Source organism: Schistocerca gregaria, chromosome 4, assembly GCF_023897955.1.
Source record: "Schistocerca gregaria isolate iqSchGreg1 chromosome 4, iqSchGreg1.2, whole genome shotgun sequence".
Classification (NCBI taxonomy): domain Eukaryota; kingdom Metazoa; phylum Arthropoda; class Insecta; order Orthoptera; family Acrididae; genus Schistocerca; species Schistocerca gregaria.
In genome coordinates this window covers 220,725,845-220,743,996 of record NC_064923.1, presented here as the reverse complement: position 1 = coordinate 220,743,996, position 18,152 = coordinate 220,725,845, and the positions used below count along the sequence as shown (strand labels likewise).

Below are 18,152 nucleotides of genomic sequence, written 5' to 3'. Positions count from 1 at the left end.
GGATATACACTGTACTAGTGCCGACATTGTGCAAGCTCTGTTGCCTGTGTCTATGTGCCTGTGGTTCTGTCAGTGTGATCATGTGATATATCTGACCCCAGGAATGTGTCAATAAAGTTTCCCCTTCCTGGGACAATGAATTCACGGTGTTCTTATTTCAATTTCCAGGAGTGTAATACTGATGTGATCACTATCCAAGAAACACAGGTGATGAAGACCAACTCAAGATAAGGTGTAAAATACCAGGAAACTAATTCCTCAGCGCAACTTACCATCCAGCCTATGGGATCACCACATATTTGCACAATAGGATAAGATTGCCTCCTTAATCTCCACAGGGACCTCTAACAATATCCAAGAAGTTGTTAGAAAAATTGACGAGTTAGGGCCTATATACTGTAAACATTTATAAATATAGAGCAGTTCAACGACCATCTCAAGTCCTTCACATGCTCCTACATACATCTACTTACATGGGTCATTTACAGCCACCAAGAGAAGCAGAGTCATAACTCCAATGGAGGAGCTTTAATTTCATGGGCAGAACAGCACCTAACTTTTTGTGCCCAGCACTTATCCATATTTAGATCAGCTGGATGTAGGCAAGAGTACAATCTTATTCTACATTTTGTACTGTCAAACAATTATCTCCAGCCATTATCAATCACACAAAGAGTTCTGTCTGACTTTACACACAGTTAGCACCATCCAGTAACATTGATAGCAGACTTGCAGATGCCACTTGTAAATTTCATTCCCCACCCACAATGGAATTTTCAGAAGGCAAATTGGTCCCACATCTCTAAAAACCCAACTAAGATTTTTAGATGGGTTCCTCCCTTGAACAATAGCTATGGAAAATTTGTGGGTGCAATATCAAGCACAGAAAGAAAATTTATTTCCAGAGAATGCCAGAAGGAGCACATTTTTGGATGGTCTGAGGTTAATGAGAAACTGTAAGAGGACTTTCTCCCCAACTGGAGAATAAGAAACAGTAGACAAACTGCTGTATAGTACTGGTGCCATGTGACACCAGAAATGGCTGGACACTGCTGAAAGAGTTGACTCCAAATATTCAAGCAGAAAAAGCTGGTCTCTGTTACGTAACTTGGGGTAGAGGGGGGGGGGGGGGGGGTGCAAATCAAATAACAAGAACTTCATAAAGCCAAATACAGATGCTGCACACATCCTCAACATTTAAATGATCTATTCCCTTGACACCATACCATACAAGTGACGTGAGAACTGGGAACCATGACAGCAGAAATTTCACAACATGACACAAATTCTCTCTCAATCACTTCTGAACTCATTTCAATGGCTTTACAATACATTACATCAGGTAAAGTGCCAGGTATTGAAGGTGTACATCCAGAATTCCTTCTGCACTGTGGAAAATACGTGAAAACATGGCTCTCTCAACTTTTCTCCAACATTCTGCAAAAAGGATCCATTCTACAGCTTATGAAGCGGACAAAGATCATTGGTACCTTAAAACTAGGTAAACCTCGTCACATTCCCCTGCTGAGTATGATTTACTAATTACAACAGAATATACATATTGAGATACTTTGAAAGGTTCCTGTCAAACATAAAAGCTGACTTCCACAAACAACTGCAGATCTCTGCTTTATTTATTGATCAGTTTGCAACTTATGATACTGTGTGGAGGCACAGAGTTATCTAACAGCTGCTCCATGTAATAAACTGCAGAAGAATAACACAACTTGTTAACAATATGTTGACTAACACACCACTTCAGTGACCAGAAAACCCTCACAATGGAACACTTCAAGCCTCTGTTCTAGCTCTGCTACTATTTAACTTGTACATTCCACACATGCCAGCCACTTAGTCCAGGGGATTTGGTTATGCTTATGGCTGGGTGATAGCAACATAGCACAAACAAACTGAGGATCACTGAAGATATACTTTTGTAAATGGGGCCTTCATCTGAACCCTAATTAAAATGAACCCAAATGATGATACAAATCAAATCAAACAAAGCAAATTGTTATGGGGTCAAACTATAAAGCGAGAAAGTTAAAAACACACACACAGGAAAAGGCATAAATAGGTTAGCCAAATCTAAAAACTGCAAAAACCAAGATAAAAAGAGTATCTTTGCTTGGAAGAATCGTCATAGGTCCTAGACCTAGAAAACACGAATAGAGGCCCCAACCACAACCACCCTGCCCTTGCTACAGGAGTAAAGCAAAACCTTAGAACTGAAAATAAAAAATACTTTCATGTAGGGAACTGAGGACCAGTTCAACCATCCGTGTATCATTCGCTAATACTAAAGACAAGGAATCTGGAAGGCTATATTTAATACGAAGGAGCAAAAGGCGGTGGTGTTCCACCAATATATGGGATACTGTCAGTCTGGCTCCACAGCCACATTGTGGAATGGCTCGTTACACAAGAGAAAACAATGGGCAAGCCTAGTACGACCGATGCTTTAACAGCACAGGACAATGGACTGCTTCTGAAAGGAGCGAAAGGAAGGGTGCCAAACTCCAGTAGTCTCCTAGACTGAGTGGAGAGCACTAGCACACCAGATGTCATTCCACTTTTGAGTAAATAGAAATTTGATGTGTATCCCCATATCTGCACCTGGATCATGAAAGGGAATGAGGTTAAGTATCTGCCTCTTTAGCCAAACAGTCAGCCAGTTCATTCCCTGGGATGCCCACATAACTTGGGACCCAGAGGAAGACAACAGAGCAGGTGGCATAGCCAAGGACAGAGAGAGGATCATGGATAACAGAGACCAAAGGGTGGTGAGAGTAGCATCGGTCTATAGCCTGCAAGCTGCTCATTGAGTCACTACTTATTAAAACACTGTAAAGGCAAGCCTGAGTGACAAAATGGAGGGCCCTATTAATGGCTAGCCACTCTGCTGTGAACGTACTACATGATCCTGGTAGTAAATGTTGTTGCACGCCAGTAGGAGGCGTAAAAGCATATCCCGCCTTATCTTTAGTTTTAGAACCATCAGTGTAGAAGATGGTAGCACCCAGGAACTCTTCAAGAGTGGAACATACAAGACACCAGAACACCATAGATCCCTGGACCCTGGAAGAGGTTGGTCCTAATCTGTGGTTGAAGCACCAGTCAAAGAGAGGTGCAGGATGAAATACACGGGGACTTTCCCCCGAGTGGAGATGGAGAACCCAACAGGGGGAATTGAGACTTATTCCAACATGCAATCCCACCTGAGGGCAGGTATCGGGAGGGAGAAATCCCTTGTTTGCAAAGAGGATGGGGTACATGGGATGGTCAGGAAATCGCCAAATTGTGATTGCGTCAGAAACGGGGAGTTGGATCCATCGTGTTTGTAGATGGCGATTCCTCGCTACTGCAAGGAGAATATGGACAGGATTAGTGCGAAAGACACCAGTAGCCAGACACAGCCCATGATGATTAACAGAATGGGAGGAGCCGCTGAGCCATAAACCTAACAACCATAATCAAGTCTGGACAAACCATAACACTGTAACGATGGAGAAGAGTAGCACGGTCTACACCACAAGATGTGTGGGGCAGAAGGCAGACAGTCTTAAGCTTCTGCATGCAGGTAATCTTCAGGTGTCAAGTATGAGGCACCATGTCAGTTTTTTTTTTTTTTTTTTAATCAAAACTAAGGCTTAAGAAATGGGACTGTACTACAACTTTTGGGTGCTGGTTTCCTGCATAAAGTTCTGAATTCGGGAGTACTGTTGATCAATGGCAAAAATGCATAACCTGCGTTTTGGAGGGAGAAAATTGCAAGTCGTGAGAGAGGGGCCATGCAGAGGCCTGTTGGATGGTGCCTCAGGGCTGGCACCCAGCAGATGCTCAGTGGGAGCTTCACAGTAACAAAAATCGTTGACATACAATGCTGGGGTAACCAGAGGCCCAACAGAGGTTACAGGCCCAATGATTGTTTTGTTTTGTTTTATTTTAAGGTACAAAAACAACTAGGGTCATACATGCCCATGTCAGAACTGACAAGCCCATTGATAGCAATGAGGAAGAGTGTGACACTTAACACAGAACCCTGTCGGATACTGTTCTCCTGGATCCGGGAGATGGAGGAGGAGAAGGGGAGGGGGGGGGGGGGGGAGGTGGTGCTGACTGAAGTGCAAACTCATACCTGGATAAAATGTGATGGCACCAAGCCACATGGTATGCTTTCTGTTGGTCAAAGAAGACCGCAACACAGTGTTGGCAGTTAGTAAAAGCCGTCGGATTGCTGTTTCCAAGGTGAGTAAATAGACAGTTGTAGACTGTCCTTCCCAGAAGCCACATTGATACAGGGACAAAAGTATCCAAAATAATTAGAAGCTAACTGTTCTCTCAAGCAGTTTACAAAGTACGTCACTCAGGTTAAATGAGCAGTAGCAGTCGAGATATATTGGGTTCTTCCCGGGTGTAAGGACAGGGATAACTTTGCTGTTGAAGACTGAGTAGATGTTGCCACTGGATAACGTCCAAGCACTGGATCATCTGGTTGTGGATGGAATTCGGACCTGGGGCCATGTCATGTTTAGAAGTATGAGTCTCCAAGAATCCCCACTCAGTTTGGTGGGTGTTGAAACACTGGAGGGTTTCTTCAAGTTGTCGTTTCCGTCGGAGAAAGGTAGTAGGATAGGAAGAGGACGCTGATGCTATCGCAAAATGTGTCATGAGGTGTTCTGCAAGAGCCTACACAGAGCACTCTGTAGGATAAGACCCTGGACAGTTGTCGCTGGAGGGCCAGCTTGGACCAAACCTGTGATGAAGAGACATATATTCCCAGGGAGGAAACACAGCGTACACAGCATTCCTTTTTATTCTGCTTAATATGGTAGAGAGACATAGCATGGAGACACTTAAAAACAATAAGGTTGGTCTGTGAAGGGTGCTGTTTAAATCGTTGCAGTGTCTGTCGGTAGTCCTGCATAGCGACTGCTACTTCCTTGATCCACGATGGTACCGACTGACAATGAGGGGGACCTGTGGATAGGGAGATAGCAGTGTCAGCAGCTTGAAGAATAGTGGCAGAGACATCTTTCATGACCACATCAATGCAATCTGAGAGAGGTATAAATGCCAATTGTCTTTGCAGAATGCCCTATATGGGGGCCTGTCTGCCTGGCAATAGCAAAGGAACGATAGAATCACCAGAAAGTGGTCACTGAGATCATCATTGGGTGACCAATGTAGGGAAGCCACAAGAGCAAGGGAGGGGATTGTGTGATCGATAGCAAAAATGGAGCTATGAGCGGCATTGAAGTGGGTAGGGGAACTGTCATTGAGAAGACACAAATAAAAGTCAACAAGAAGTTGAACAATGGAAACTCCAGGTAGGAATATCAACAATGTGGAAAAGACAGTCTGCTTCTTACTGTACAGCAAACATGTCAAGTTGCAAACACGGACAGTTAAAAGACACTTACAAAAAACTTTCAGCCACAGTCTTCATCAGTAAAAGAGGCAGAAACATCATTCATACAAACAAGGAAGCTCATTCATACAAACAAGGAAGCACACCTCTCTCTCTCTCACACACACACACAAACACACACACAAACTGGCAGCTGCAGCATTCTGAGCCAGAAGGCAACTACCAGGTAGGACGCAAGCAGGAGGTTGTGGGCCAGGAAGGTGAGGAAAAAAAGGAGCAAAAACAGAGAGGAGAGAGCAAAGATGAGCGGATGCATTGGTAGAGGGCTGCAAATCAGGGTGGGAGATGAGAATGAGGAGGAGATAATAGGACAGAGTGGGTGGAAACTGTTGGGTGGAAGGCTCGGGGACAGGTTTACCCAACCCCATCATGGTCCAGTCCACCTGTGAAAGCAAGTCTTCTGCAATCATTGCACAGATTTTTATATAGGTATGACTACCAACCAGCTGTCCATCAAGACAAACGGCTACTGCCAAACTGTAGCCAAGAGCAAAGCAGACCACCTTGTGGCACACCATGCAGCTGAACATAACACAATTTCAATGGCTGCTTCACTGCCGGAGCCATCTAGATCCACCCCTTAACCACCAGCTTTTCTGAAATATGCAGATCGGAGTTATCCTTACAACACATTCTCTGCTCTTCTAATTATCCTTGCCGAATTCCCTGTTGTAACCTTCATCTTGCAGTTCTTCCGTGTGTCTTATGCAAGCTACCCAAGCAGATGTTGAGATGCTGTCTATTGCCTCATGTGTAAGTCTCTCTCAACATCTGCAATTTTGACTGTATTGTTCTTTCCCACAATATGTGCTTTCACCTGAGCCCATACCAGCTAGACTGGGTTGTAATGGCAATGGTATGGGGGTAATCTAACGATACAGTGTCCACAATGCTTTGCAATTTCATCTATCTCATAAACTCTGTATACAGGCTTCTGCTGACTGACAAGAACCAGCAATTCTGCTATGGTATGTGACAAGTTATGAGGTATACCATTAGATGACAGTCATGCAATAATGTCTGCCTTTTTTGGAGTTCATTTTTTGGAGCTTTGTTCACTTGCACTGAGTGGATGCTCGCACTGTCCATGACAATAACTGAAAACACAGGAATATGTGGCTATAATTGTTGTGTAAACCACTTTTAGAAGACACCATACATCATTTCAGAGTGGTAACCTTCAGAATTTTTAGCCACTGATGCCTTAAAAATCAGCTTACCCTGGGGAATACAGCCAGCATCTGCTGATCTGATATGAAGCAATGTAATTCTGTTACCCTTACCCTACCATCGTTCGTTTTCTAATACTTGTATCGCATGTCTTTCAGTATCCTCAACATGGTCCATTTGCTTCCGTTAAAATTTTCAGCTTCTTTCATATGCAAAACTAGTTTCTCTGCTGTTGAATACTCATCTTCAGCATACATGCTGAACACTATGTGCTGCAAAATGTTTTTCACAAAATCATCTGGCTCACCCACTTCCTTTTTGCAGTTGTGTTGCCTCCCTAGTGATTTGAAAACACCTGAGCTGCAGGCTCGCATTGACATCTTAGCTTCGCTGGATATTCTCTAAACAGTCCTGAAACCAAAACCACAGGTTTCAGTTGTCTGTTCCTAGCACTTGGCAATGGCATGACATGCGTCTTGTGCCGGCGTAGATTCAGCGGAAGATTGTCTCTTAAAGTATTGGTCCACACGAAACACTATTCCTCTTGCCTGTTGGTGTAGCACTTGGCGAGATTGCTTACCATCACTCATAATGAATGTTATGAAGGCAGTCAGCACTCAGCACAGAACACTACGACTTAAATAACGCAGCACAAGACAAGAATGTTACTGGCACATGATTGGCTGTGAGTCACGTAGTACAATGCTGCATGCTTCTGCGCATCTGACCCTGGCGCGCCTTCATAGCTGCTCTCCACTCTAGTACTGATCAGGTAGTGCGAATAATGTTTCATCCTAACAGAGTGAGTCTGGCCAGGGAAGGGAAGGCTGCAGGGTCATACAAAGCAGCATTCAATCATCCACTACCTGTCAATGATATGGCCATTTGAGAATGGCCAGATTTTTGCAGCTTGATATGCTTCACATGCCAAGGATCTGCCCTGATACCACCCACTCTGATCAGGGGCTCTCCCACCAAGCCACAGCAAGGACTGTCTGGCACAGTGGCCGTTTTCAAGAGTTCTGATGCTCCAGGAAGACAAGCAACCACTCCTTGGCATACATAGGAAGGTAACAGCTCAGGTATCACTAGTGTGAACCCTGTGTTGTCAGTGGGCTCATTCAGATGGGACAAGACAGCCCCACCACATGGCCTGGCTACATGTGGTGGTGACCTAGCAAGGTGCAGGGGTGATATGGCAGGGAAGTAAGGAGAGGAGAGGAATCCATGCCATATATACTAGGGAGGGAGTTCCTCCCCAAATGGTTCATACAAAAGACAGAAAATTTAGAAGTGGAGGTAAAACCTCAAGAAATGGGGAGGCACCAAAAGCCCCAAAAATGATGACAGAGAACAGTAAGAGGAACAAAATCGCAAGGAATACCAGGAACCGGTTGGATTGCCAGGTTGACATAAATAAAAACACTGATAAGAGAGAAAGGGGGGAAGGTATCACGTTGGGGAGTGAGGACATGGTGAAGGAAATGTAGCCCAGGAAGGAGGAATGGGCTGCAATAACTAGGGGCCCCATGTGCACCATGCACAAATCCACAAAAGAACTTTTAGCCCCCTGGGAGAACACTCCAGCATAGCTTACTCCAAGCTAACAACCAATCACGGGTACCTGACCTCTTCCAGAGGACATTAAATACACTCAGCAGAATCCCTATTAATCATGGTCGACTTGGTGATCTTACTGCACATATGGGAAAGACTACCACCGCAGAGTGCACCTGTGGCTCTCAACGACAGACTAACACACACATTACTGAAAAGTGCCCTCAAAATTAATATCCTGAAAGCCAAATAGTCTTCATGGAACCTACAGTAGGTGTAATAAATTACATACATAATATGTCAGCAATTTTGGAAATTATGTACACATTTCAATTGTATTTGTAAAGTGATGTGGAATTGCCATACAATTAATAATTATAATTTCTGGGTTGTACATTTTTTGAAGTGCAAAATTTTGCACTTTTAAACATTTAAACATGGTTGCCCATCTTTGCACCACTTCAAGATCTGATCATGATCAGATAATATCTGAGTAGATTTTTTTCTGACAGTTCTTCAACAGTGTGTATGACTGCATCATCTGCAAAATCTTTAAGGCTATTAATATAAATGATGGACAAGTTTCCAACACACTTCCTTGGGCCAGACCTGTAGCTACTTTTACATGTGCCGCATCTAGCACTGTTACCAAAATCCATGTTATCAGTTGTGAACATTTATTTGCAACTTGCAAGACAGTTCCAGTTGTCAGACAAAGCCAGATGAACTTATACTACACTAGCAACTTGAGCTTCAATGTGAGAAGTTCAGATAGAATTACATGATTAACAAAGTACGTGGTGACAATGAGTTATTAAATGCTACAGTATTCATTAACATAATTAATGCTTTATTAGTAACACAGAAACTGAAATCTCATATCAAAATTAATTGGCATATTGTGCATTACATGTGTTTTTAAGAACTTTACATGTGTAGTTAATTGAAATAAATATTGCAGAGAAAGCTACAGATCACTGCCTAGCTTCCCACGCAGTCTTTCCAATGATTTGTCCAAAATTAATTTTCTTTTCCATAATGTCTAAATCTTCCAAAGAATACATTTCTTGTTCCCAATCTCGTATCTGCTTTCCAGCTAAAGGGCATCATATTTTGGGACCCATGTCTAAAAGAACACACATGTGAGATATTTTTAATCTATGAACTTTTACATAGACAGGTTACTAGTGCTAAATACAACCCCCAACCTGGAGTCTTCAACTCTCAGCCTTTGCAAATTCCTCTGCCCACTGTAAGTCAGCGGTGCTGGTTTTGGTCCACCCTGAGTATTCTACCTCCTTGGTACCCTTCATCTCTGATGGACGGGCATTCCCCTAACCAACCACTCGGGAAGAGCCCGATGGAAGACCTGCAATGCTACCTTCAGAAGATTCAGTAAAGTACTAGACATTCACAATGTCATAATAGCAGAAATACAGTAAACAAAAGTGTTGGGCAGGTAGGCCTATATACAAGTTACTGTTAAATATACAACTTTTAACATTAGTAAATAAAGAGGTCCCCATGAGTCAGGAGCAGTCTTCTGCACATAAAATGATTTTCTATTCGCAGTAATACCCTTTGAAGCACCACACTAATAAACTGTCCTGCACCAATTAATAACAAAGATGATAGGAGATTCTAAAGGAAAAGTTGGAAAAGATGCCATTTTCTAACTTACTCACAGACAACAGACACAGAAAGGCAATTGGTGTCATATGATCCTTCCAAGGAGCAGAAATGGGATCAAAACACAATTTAGGAATAGGTACAATGAGAATCAGGCTGAAAGCACCACCTAAAAAGAAAATTGGGCTTAGAAATGTGACCAAATAGAAAGTTTAAGTTTCAAACTGATTTGTTGTTTTAAGTAGCAGGGTGGAAAACATTAAATGATCAGCAACGAGTGCATGAACTGAATAAAAGCAGTCATCCTCACAGCTGCAAGGAGTAACCTGTAGAGAGTGAAGAAAGGCTAGAAGAGCTGGTGTGATTAAGAAGATGAGAAAACAGAAGGTAACATTGTGAAATTATGAAGGAAATGGCAACAAGCAAATAAGAATCTTAAAATAAAACTTATCTAGTTGTAGGCAGAAAATCAGGTTAAAAAAGAAACTGTACAAAACAGAAACAATATTTAAAATGTCAAACTGAATCTACTCACAAATATCATCAAAATAATCACATCAGGTAAATGTGTGCCACAGTCAACAATCCAAAAGAGGTTTTTATTACAAATCTAGATCGATGAAGGATAAGAATGACAGTAAGATTATTGAACCACGCAAAATTTTATTAAAAACCTACGAATATTGTGACAATATGCTGAACTGTTCTTATCCAGAAGCACAAATTATAAATTCCAGCAGCACCAGGGTAACAATGACCAAATTCCAGACCAACATATGAAGAGGTACTGGGAAGTATAAAAACATAAAATATGGCAAGACAACTGAGAGGGATGGAATTCCATCAGACAGATACTCAAATGTGCAGGAAAAGTAGTGCAATCATAAACTAAAGAGATACAAACAGAATGGAAAGAACCATTAATAGTCACAATACATCAAAAAGTAGACATGGATTATCAAAATGGATTTCACAGAAATAGATCAACTAATGGCAATATATTTATAATCAAAAATTATGTGACTTACCAAACAAAAGCGCTGGCAGGTTGATAAACACGCAAACAAACACAAACATCACACAAAATTCAAGCTTTCGCAACCCATTGTTGCTTCGCCAGGAAAGAGGGAAGGTTTAGAGGCAACTTGTGAGACTGGCACAGTAGCTTCAAGTCACGTAGAACGGAAGAGGAGGAACAAGAAAACGAATCATGTCATTCTACTGTGATGATATAACTGTGCCACAAGCATATTAATGATTCTCAAGCATAAATTAACAAATCTACCATTAACTCATCCAAACAAACGAGATCAGGGCGTTTAATTTCAAGAAGACTCGAATATATCTGTGAAAAGAAAAAATGCGACTAGTTCTATATATTTATCATGCTCTGATCCGCAGAAACATGATCAGATATTAGTAGTAAACTATCATTTGCATTTCTCAAAATGGATAGAACAGTCAAGTTCGAAATTCGCCAATGATAGGGTAACAGAATATAAACAGAAATGACTCTTGTCACCCGATGAAACGTTTTATACGAATATCGCATATACTCTGATGGAGAACTAATGTACTAAAACTAAAGACTTTTACCTCTTGCTTGTTTTTGTTGTGAAGGTGTGCTATATAAATTTCAACTTCTGCGACACACATGAGTATGTCACATTATATGTATCTATAAAGGCAACACAATCACCATAACTAGTTTTTATTATTTCATTTTTCACTGAAAACTCTTCGCTATTCCTTTAAATGCACAAAACTCACATTCAATGATTCTGAAGTTAAACACAATCAATAAATTGGCTGACAATATCGATAACTCGATCGAACTTTTGACAAGGTCGAGTATCGCTACAGACTAATTATCTGGGTACGATTTAAGCAGGGATTCCACTGGCATTATTTAAAAGTCGGATTTACAAGGTCGTGTATACAGGCGATCATCATAGGCCGCACCACCCGCTCCTTCCGCCTCCATGATTTCTACCTCACCATTTATGGCCGTCCTAACCACCTCACTCCTCCCCTCAAATACCTTGGCCTCACACTGGACGCCGCTTCACCTGGACTCCCCGTCTCCTTACCATCCAACACAAAGCTCACAACCGCCTCCGCCTCCTGAAACTCCTGTGCCGCCGGACGTGGGGTCTGCATCCTTCCACCATCCTTCACACATACAAATCCTTGATCCGCCCCATCCTCTGTTATTCCCTCCCCGGTTCTATAAAGCCCTCCAAATCCTCGAACGCCATGCACTCCGCCTCGCCTTCTGCATACGGCTTCCGTCCTCCAAGCGCATCCTCTATGACCTCATCCCCTTCCCCCACCTTCTCCTTTTCCTTGAACACATCCGCACACTATATATTGTCCGCCGCCTTGATCCCCCTCACCCCCTGGTGTCTCCCATCCTTTCATACCTTTCCCACGGCAGGTCCCACCTGACAGTTTTATTCTTCGTCGTGTGTGCTCCAAGTGGGTTTTAAGTGTGTTGTTTTGGAGTGTTATTAAAACTGTGGCCGACATTTAACCTGTACATGCGCATTCAGTGTCTTCTCTGTGTTTTAAGAATCGCCAACTGTGTTTTTTATCTTTCTGGTGACTTTTTTTTAACTGTCCCTGATGAACGTCTCCATGTCGGTGTATTTTTACTTCCATTTTCGCCCCCTTACTCTGTTTTATGTTCCCCTATTTTATCACCTTATGTATGTATCATTTTATTCTTATTTTAGTTGTCGTGTCACTCGGCTGAAGAACGGCGGATTGTGGCGCTAGCAGCCCTCCCCTTCCCATATGGGGCAGGGGAATGAAATCACAATAAAGAATTAAAAAAAAAGATCGTGTTTACGTGCGCCTGTTGACTTCAGTGTACACCGGCGACTTTTCACATGGGCGTGAGACTTTTCAGTCCAAGCACGTCCAGTTTAGCTTTTCAATATCTCACCAACTGAATTAACACAGTACGTTTGCGCATTCGAGTCGTGGCTTTAATTCCAATTAAAAAATAAGCAGAACGCCTAAACAGGAAAAAGAGAACACGCAGATGTTGGGTTTGGAAGTGAATTGTAAGGAGAAATGAGTTGGGAGTGTCTAGAATGCTGATGAGAGAGTTGGAAAATGAGTACGAAACTTTCTTCGAAAACAGTTTTCTGATGAACAGATGGACACTACTATTCAATGAAAAGATTCTTTAGTGTGGGATCAAATCAAACTACTTTCATCTTCTCTTGCTACTGCAATGTTCTTCAAAACAGATCATCAATGGAAAACCACAACAATGTTGGCTTATAAATTGCGCTCGCTGAAGAACAACTTCACACTGAATTCTTAATGTTGTTGTTCTCTATGATGTATGCATTTCGCTAAATTCACATTTTGGATTTTATTCCATTTTCATCAAAATGTGGTACATTTCCCCTCCTTCCATTAACAACATCTTTCGTTGCTTCTTTGTTCACATTTCTGTCTTTATAAGTACCAAGATTAATGTTCCACAAACACAGATATTCTTCATAGAGTTCCAGAAATTGCACAGCATACTGTAACAGCTACTTTTTTGTTACTGCCATTGTGTTTCAGACCTCAGAAACAAAATAAAATTTTCACAGTGTCAGCTCAGTCATTGGGCAAGAAGCGCCATCTCACGAAGATGATGAAAAAGTAGTGGGAGGAAGCCACCATGTGCAGGTAAATAGATCAGGTTTCAACTTTCATTTCTATGTGCACCAGTTTCAACGACGTGCGATTTTGGATGTAACACACGCATCTTCATGTGTGCAAGTCAATATGTCTCAGTGATGACCATGTAAACCCAAATTTACATACACATGCATTCTCTAACCACAACCACTCGCACAATCTCCTAACACGTGGAAACGCCCTGCTTGTACACTGCCATGCCAACTTAACATAAATTACTGGAGTTAAAAAGCTTTTAACTTTTTTGCATAATGTCACTTAGTCCACCATCACCTATGAGCTTGAGCAACTGTCGACTGATGGATGTATCCTCATTCTGCTCTGATTCGTTCGACAATACAGAGCTGCAGATCTAGAATCGTTTGTTTATGTACGTGTAAAGTTAGCATCATGATAAAAAATGTGCTTAGTCTTCAGTTAAGTTATAAACACTTAGTAAAGTGGCAAAATATTCTTAAACAACTGTGATAAGAGTGTGATTCTAGCATTCAGCAACTCTGCACAACCGCTTATTCTATATTTGTAATAGAGTAGAAACACACCATCGTTTGAGGTGATGAAATTGGGTAAATATATTGAAACTGAGTATATGACCTTCCTGAGCTTCACTTGCTGTAAAACAGTCAATACTGTAAATGTACTTTTTATTTCAGTATAATGGTAGATTTTTGCCTTCATGTCACGTCACGGCACATCAAGGTTTCTTGGAAACTAGTTTTGATGGCTCCTGTTATTGTCTATTGTTGATCACAAGACTTCCAAGCTCATTTCTTCCTTATATACATGCATACAGTCATGCTCTTTTCCTCCATAACTTGTTTCATTGTGTTTTCATTAGGACATTCATTTCATGATTAATATCAATTATTACTCCAGGTCTTTGTTATTTGTTCTTTATAATTCGATTTTTTTATTTATATGTCAGAGTGAAAGCAGTTGATGGCAGGCATGCGAGTTGAGATCACATGACTTGAATTGACCTAATGTGACATGACATGACAGACAGTGTGAATACACCCTGACGTAACGGTGCTTTGACAGCCTGACAGCCAGTGTGAATTGCCTTTACTGTGAGATGGAAATTTATTTGTGGCTCTAGGGATTTCAAACTCTTCTTGACCCTCATTGAAGTCCTATGTAAGTATACCGGTGTTTGTATTAGCGCTATCATTGGGTTGGGTTGGGTTGTTTGGGGGGAAGAGACTAAACAGCGAGGTCATCGGTCTCATTGGATTAGGGAAGGATGGGGAAGGAAGTCGGCCATGCCCGTTCACAGGAACCATCCCGGCATTTGCTTGAAGCGATTTAGGGAAATCACAGAAAACCTAAATCAGGATGGCCGCATGCAGGATTGAACCATCGTCCTCCTGAATGCGAGTCCAGTGTGCTAACCACTGGGCCACCTCGCTCAGTGCTATCATTGGGTAGTGACTGTTCTGCGCAGTAGTACAAAGTATGGTTACAAAATAAAGTGCCATACCGGTAAGATAATTGTACATTTACAGCAGCTGTGACTTACCAGAACCTTGACTAACTCTGACGCTAAAAAAATGCTAAGACGTTGGGACATCTGCATCTACATGGATACTCTGTAAATCACATTTACGTGCATGGCCGAGGGTTCATCGAATCATCTTCACAATTCTCTATTATTCCAATCTCATACAGTGTGTGGAAAGAACGAAGATCCATTTCTATCCATGCAAGGTCTGATTTCGCTTGTTTTATCGTGGTGATCGTTTTTCCCTATGTAGGTCGGCCTCAACAAAATATTTTCGCATTCAGAGGAGAAATTTGGTGACTGGAATTTTGTCATAAGATTCCTCCACAGGAAAAAAAACCCTTTCTTTTAATGATGTCTACCCCAAATTCTGCAGTGACGTTCTCTCCCCTACTTCGCGATAATACAAAACGTGCTGCCCTTCGTTGTACTTTTTCGATGCACACTGTCAGTCCTATCTGGTAACGATCCCACACCATACAGCTGTATTCTAAAAGAGGATGGACAAGCGTAGTGTAGCCAGTCTCTTTAGTAGATCTGTAGGTTACAAAAACCTTACTTTCTGATATATCTTTGGTGTACTGCAAATAAATTAAAAATTTAGAAATAGTACTCTTCAGAATGCAATACAAATACTATAGTGACTCCATTTGCCAGATATTTCTATGTTACTTGTAATTTAATGTGAGCTGGTGCCTCATCAAGCAAGGCTGAATTAGACTTTTGAACAGAGCCTGAAATATGGCTTTCAAAATTGATTTTACTCATTCGAAAATTATCTTAAAATAAAACGCCCTACTCGTCAGATACGTCCCGTGTTAGCATATTTGATGTTCCCAAACGATTCATAGAAGATGTCATTTCCATATCCAACATATGTATGTCGCCATATTGAAAGTGGCGTAAGTAACATTCCAACTCAGGCTTTTGGAAACGCTAAAGGGCATGTGACGGTAGTCGTGGAGGGCTGCACTTGTAAGAAATTCTTGCCTATGAAAACACTGGTAAATAAAAGTCTGGATATATGTATTCACAGTTATCACCACTGCACAGAAAAGTCATAGCATATCAGAAAACTCGCTGTAGCATATATACTGGTAACAGAAATGGGCACAGGTATTAATCATAGTTTACACTTTAGCAGATAAAGGCGAACGAAAATTCTCTCTGGTGGAATGACAGATGAGCATGATCAGACACATTTGCTCATGTTCAATTCACATTCACACGTGTTCCTCGTGTCCTACTCGTTATTGGTCTTTCAGGGAACTACCAAAGAAAATTTGCATCTTCTCCATTGTGGCGCTAATAGCACAGAGCGCATTCGTCTGCTATTTTTCGAATGAGCTTCTTTGTTGACATGAGTTGCATGGACGATAGAATGCCCTGAAGAGAATGTGATGATACTAGGCTATAGGTAATGATGATACTAGGCTATAAATGTCAGGTGCCTGTGAGATCCACAGCACAAATGACCAACTAAAAGACATACAGTTGTTAGTCAGCAGAAAATTGCTGAAGCACTCAAAGGGCCTAGTGGAAATATGAAAAAGACATTCATTAGATATATCCATCAGACGATAACAGGGTGAACAAGCACAAGCCTATTTTTCATTTTTGTTCCAACATAGCATCACCAGAAATTTCACTGAACAGTAACAAGCACAAATATACCTGGTGTGACATAAGTCATTAAGCACTGCACATATCTGTCCATGGTCAGATTTTAGATAAGTAATTAATTAATATCTGCCACACTGAAAAATCGCAAAACCTATGTGCAGTGATATTTGTTTAAAAAGTAATGGCAGAACTGATATGTTATTAACATGTGAGAGAGCCTTGGCGTCATTTGTACATTCATTGGTAAGCATGAAAAGTGTATGTTATAAAGAGAAAATTGTCTGCATAATAGTGGATGTTTACTTCACAGATATGGTGGAAATTTTATCGAAATTATGAACATGCAAGAGAATCTTTAGTTTAAAAATTTCTGAATGCATTGTCATTGTGTGGGCGGTATATCTACAAATTAAATCGAAGGTTTGAAGTGACAGGTTTTATATATGACTTACCACACAGCAGCCACCGAAAATTAGTAATTACTGAAGAAATTTGCAGCTCACTGCACAGGCTTTTGTTCAATCTCCCAATAAATCTGCAACATGGGTCTAAGTAACTACAATTTTCTGTTAGAAGTCTAAAGAGAATGTTAAAAACTTAATATTTGAAGCCTTATAAGCCTGCAACACTATGCTCCTTCAATGATGGTGATCTGATCAAAGATGGAAGTTCCATGAATGGTTAGTGATCAGCAGTGAAAGTAATCCTAACTTATATATATATATATATATATATATATATATATATATATATATATATATATATATTCTCTGGCATTTGACAAAGTAACTTTTAGTTTAAATGGAAGAGTTAAAAAACACAACTGTGTGTATTGGTCTCCTGAAAATATGTGATTTGCTATTGTGGAGGAGCTAAATGTTCCTGGAGTTACGGTTTTGTCTAACAGAATGATAGGCCCTTACTTTTTGATGTGTCTGTGATTGTGGAAGGTGTCTTGATATGTTAAAAGAAGTTATTATTGACTCAGAAAATACTCCTTGTACTCTACATTAAATGTAAAACACTTTCAATTGTTCTATTTTGATGTCACAATGATATGTCATGGACATCCATGTGCTCATGTTTTACCTCTCATGTAGTTGTGTGGTAGTGCCATTTTCCAACAGGACAAGGTTCATAGCGATCTGGGACATGTCTCTATGAATCGTCTGCATGATGTTGAAGTACTTCAGTGGCCAGCAAGATCTGCAGACCTGTTCACCATAGACCATGTATGATCATGTCAACTAGTCGCAGGGCCAGTGAGTGGTGACATGCATTTGCATGCTTTTTTGATGCCTGTCCTTTCTTATTTTTGCTATCTCTATCATCATTTTTGTTATGTCTCCATGGGAGATAGACGAATAAATCCATTCCAGGTAAAGCAATGATATTCAGAACCCTAATGACCTTGGTATGGGACTCTGCATGTTAGCTATGCGGTACTGTTAGCCTTCATTTAGGTGGTCTACAGGAGAGCCAGGATACCTATGGGGACTAATGAAGGTAGAGGTGGACTGACTCTTGGGTAGTATTCCT

The 18,152-nt window shown here is 41.1% G+C and overlaps 1 protein-coding gene across 1 annotated transcript in view; it reads right to left on the bottom strand.

Moving 5' to 3' along the window:
* The window catches only part of LOC126267121 (nitric oxide synthase-interacting protein homolog), a 49,221-nt gene extending 37,436 nt beyond the window's left edge, over nucleotides 1-11,785 (bottom strand). The window contains exon 1 of the mRNA XM_049972036.1: nucleotides 11,384-11,785. The gene's annotated coding sequence lies outside the window, so the exon portion shown is untranslated. The remainder of the gene's footprint in view (nucleotides 1-11,383) is intronic.
* Nucleotides 11,786-18,152: the final 6,367 nt, after the last annotated feature.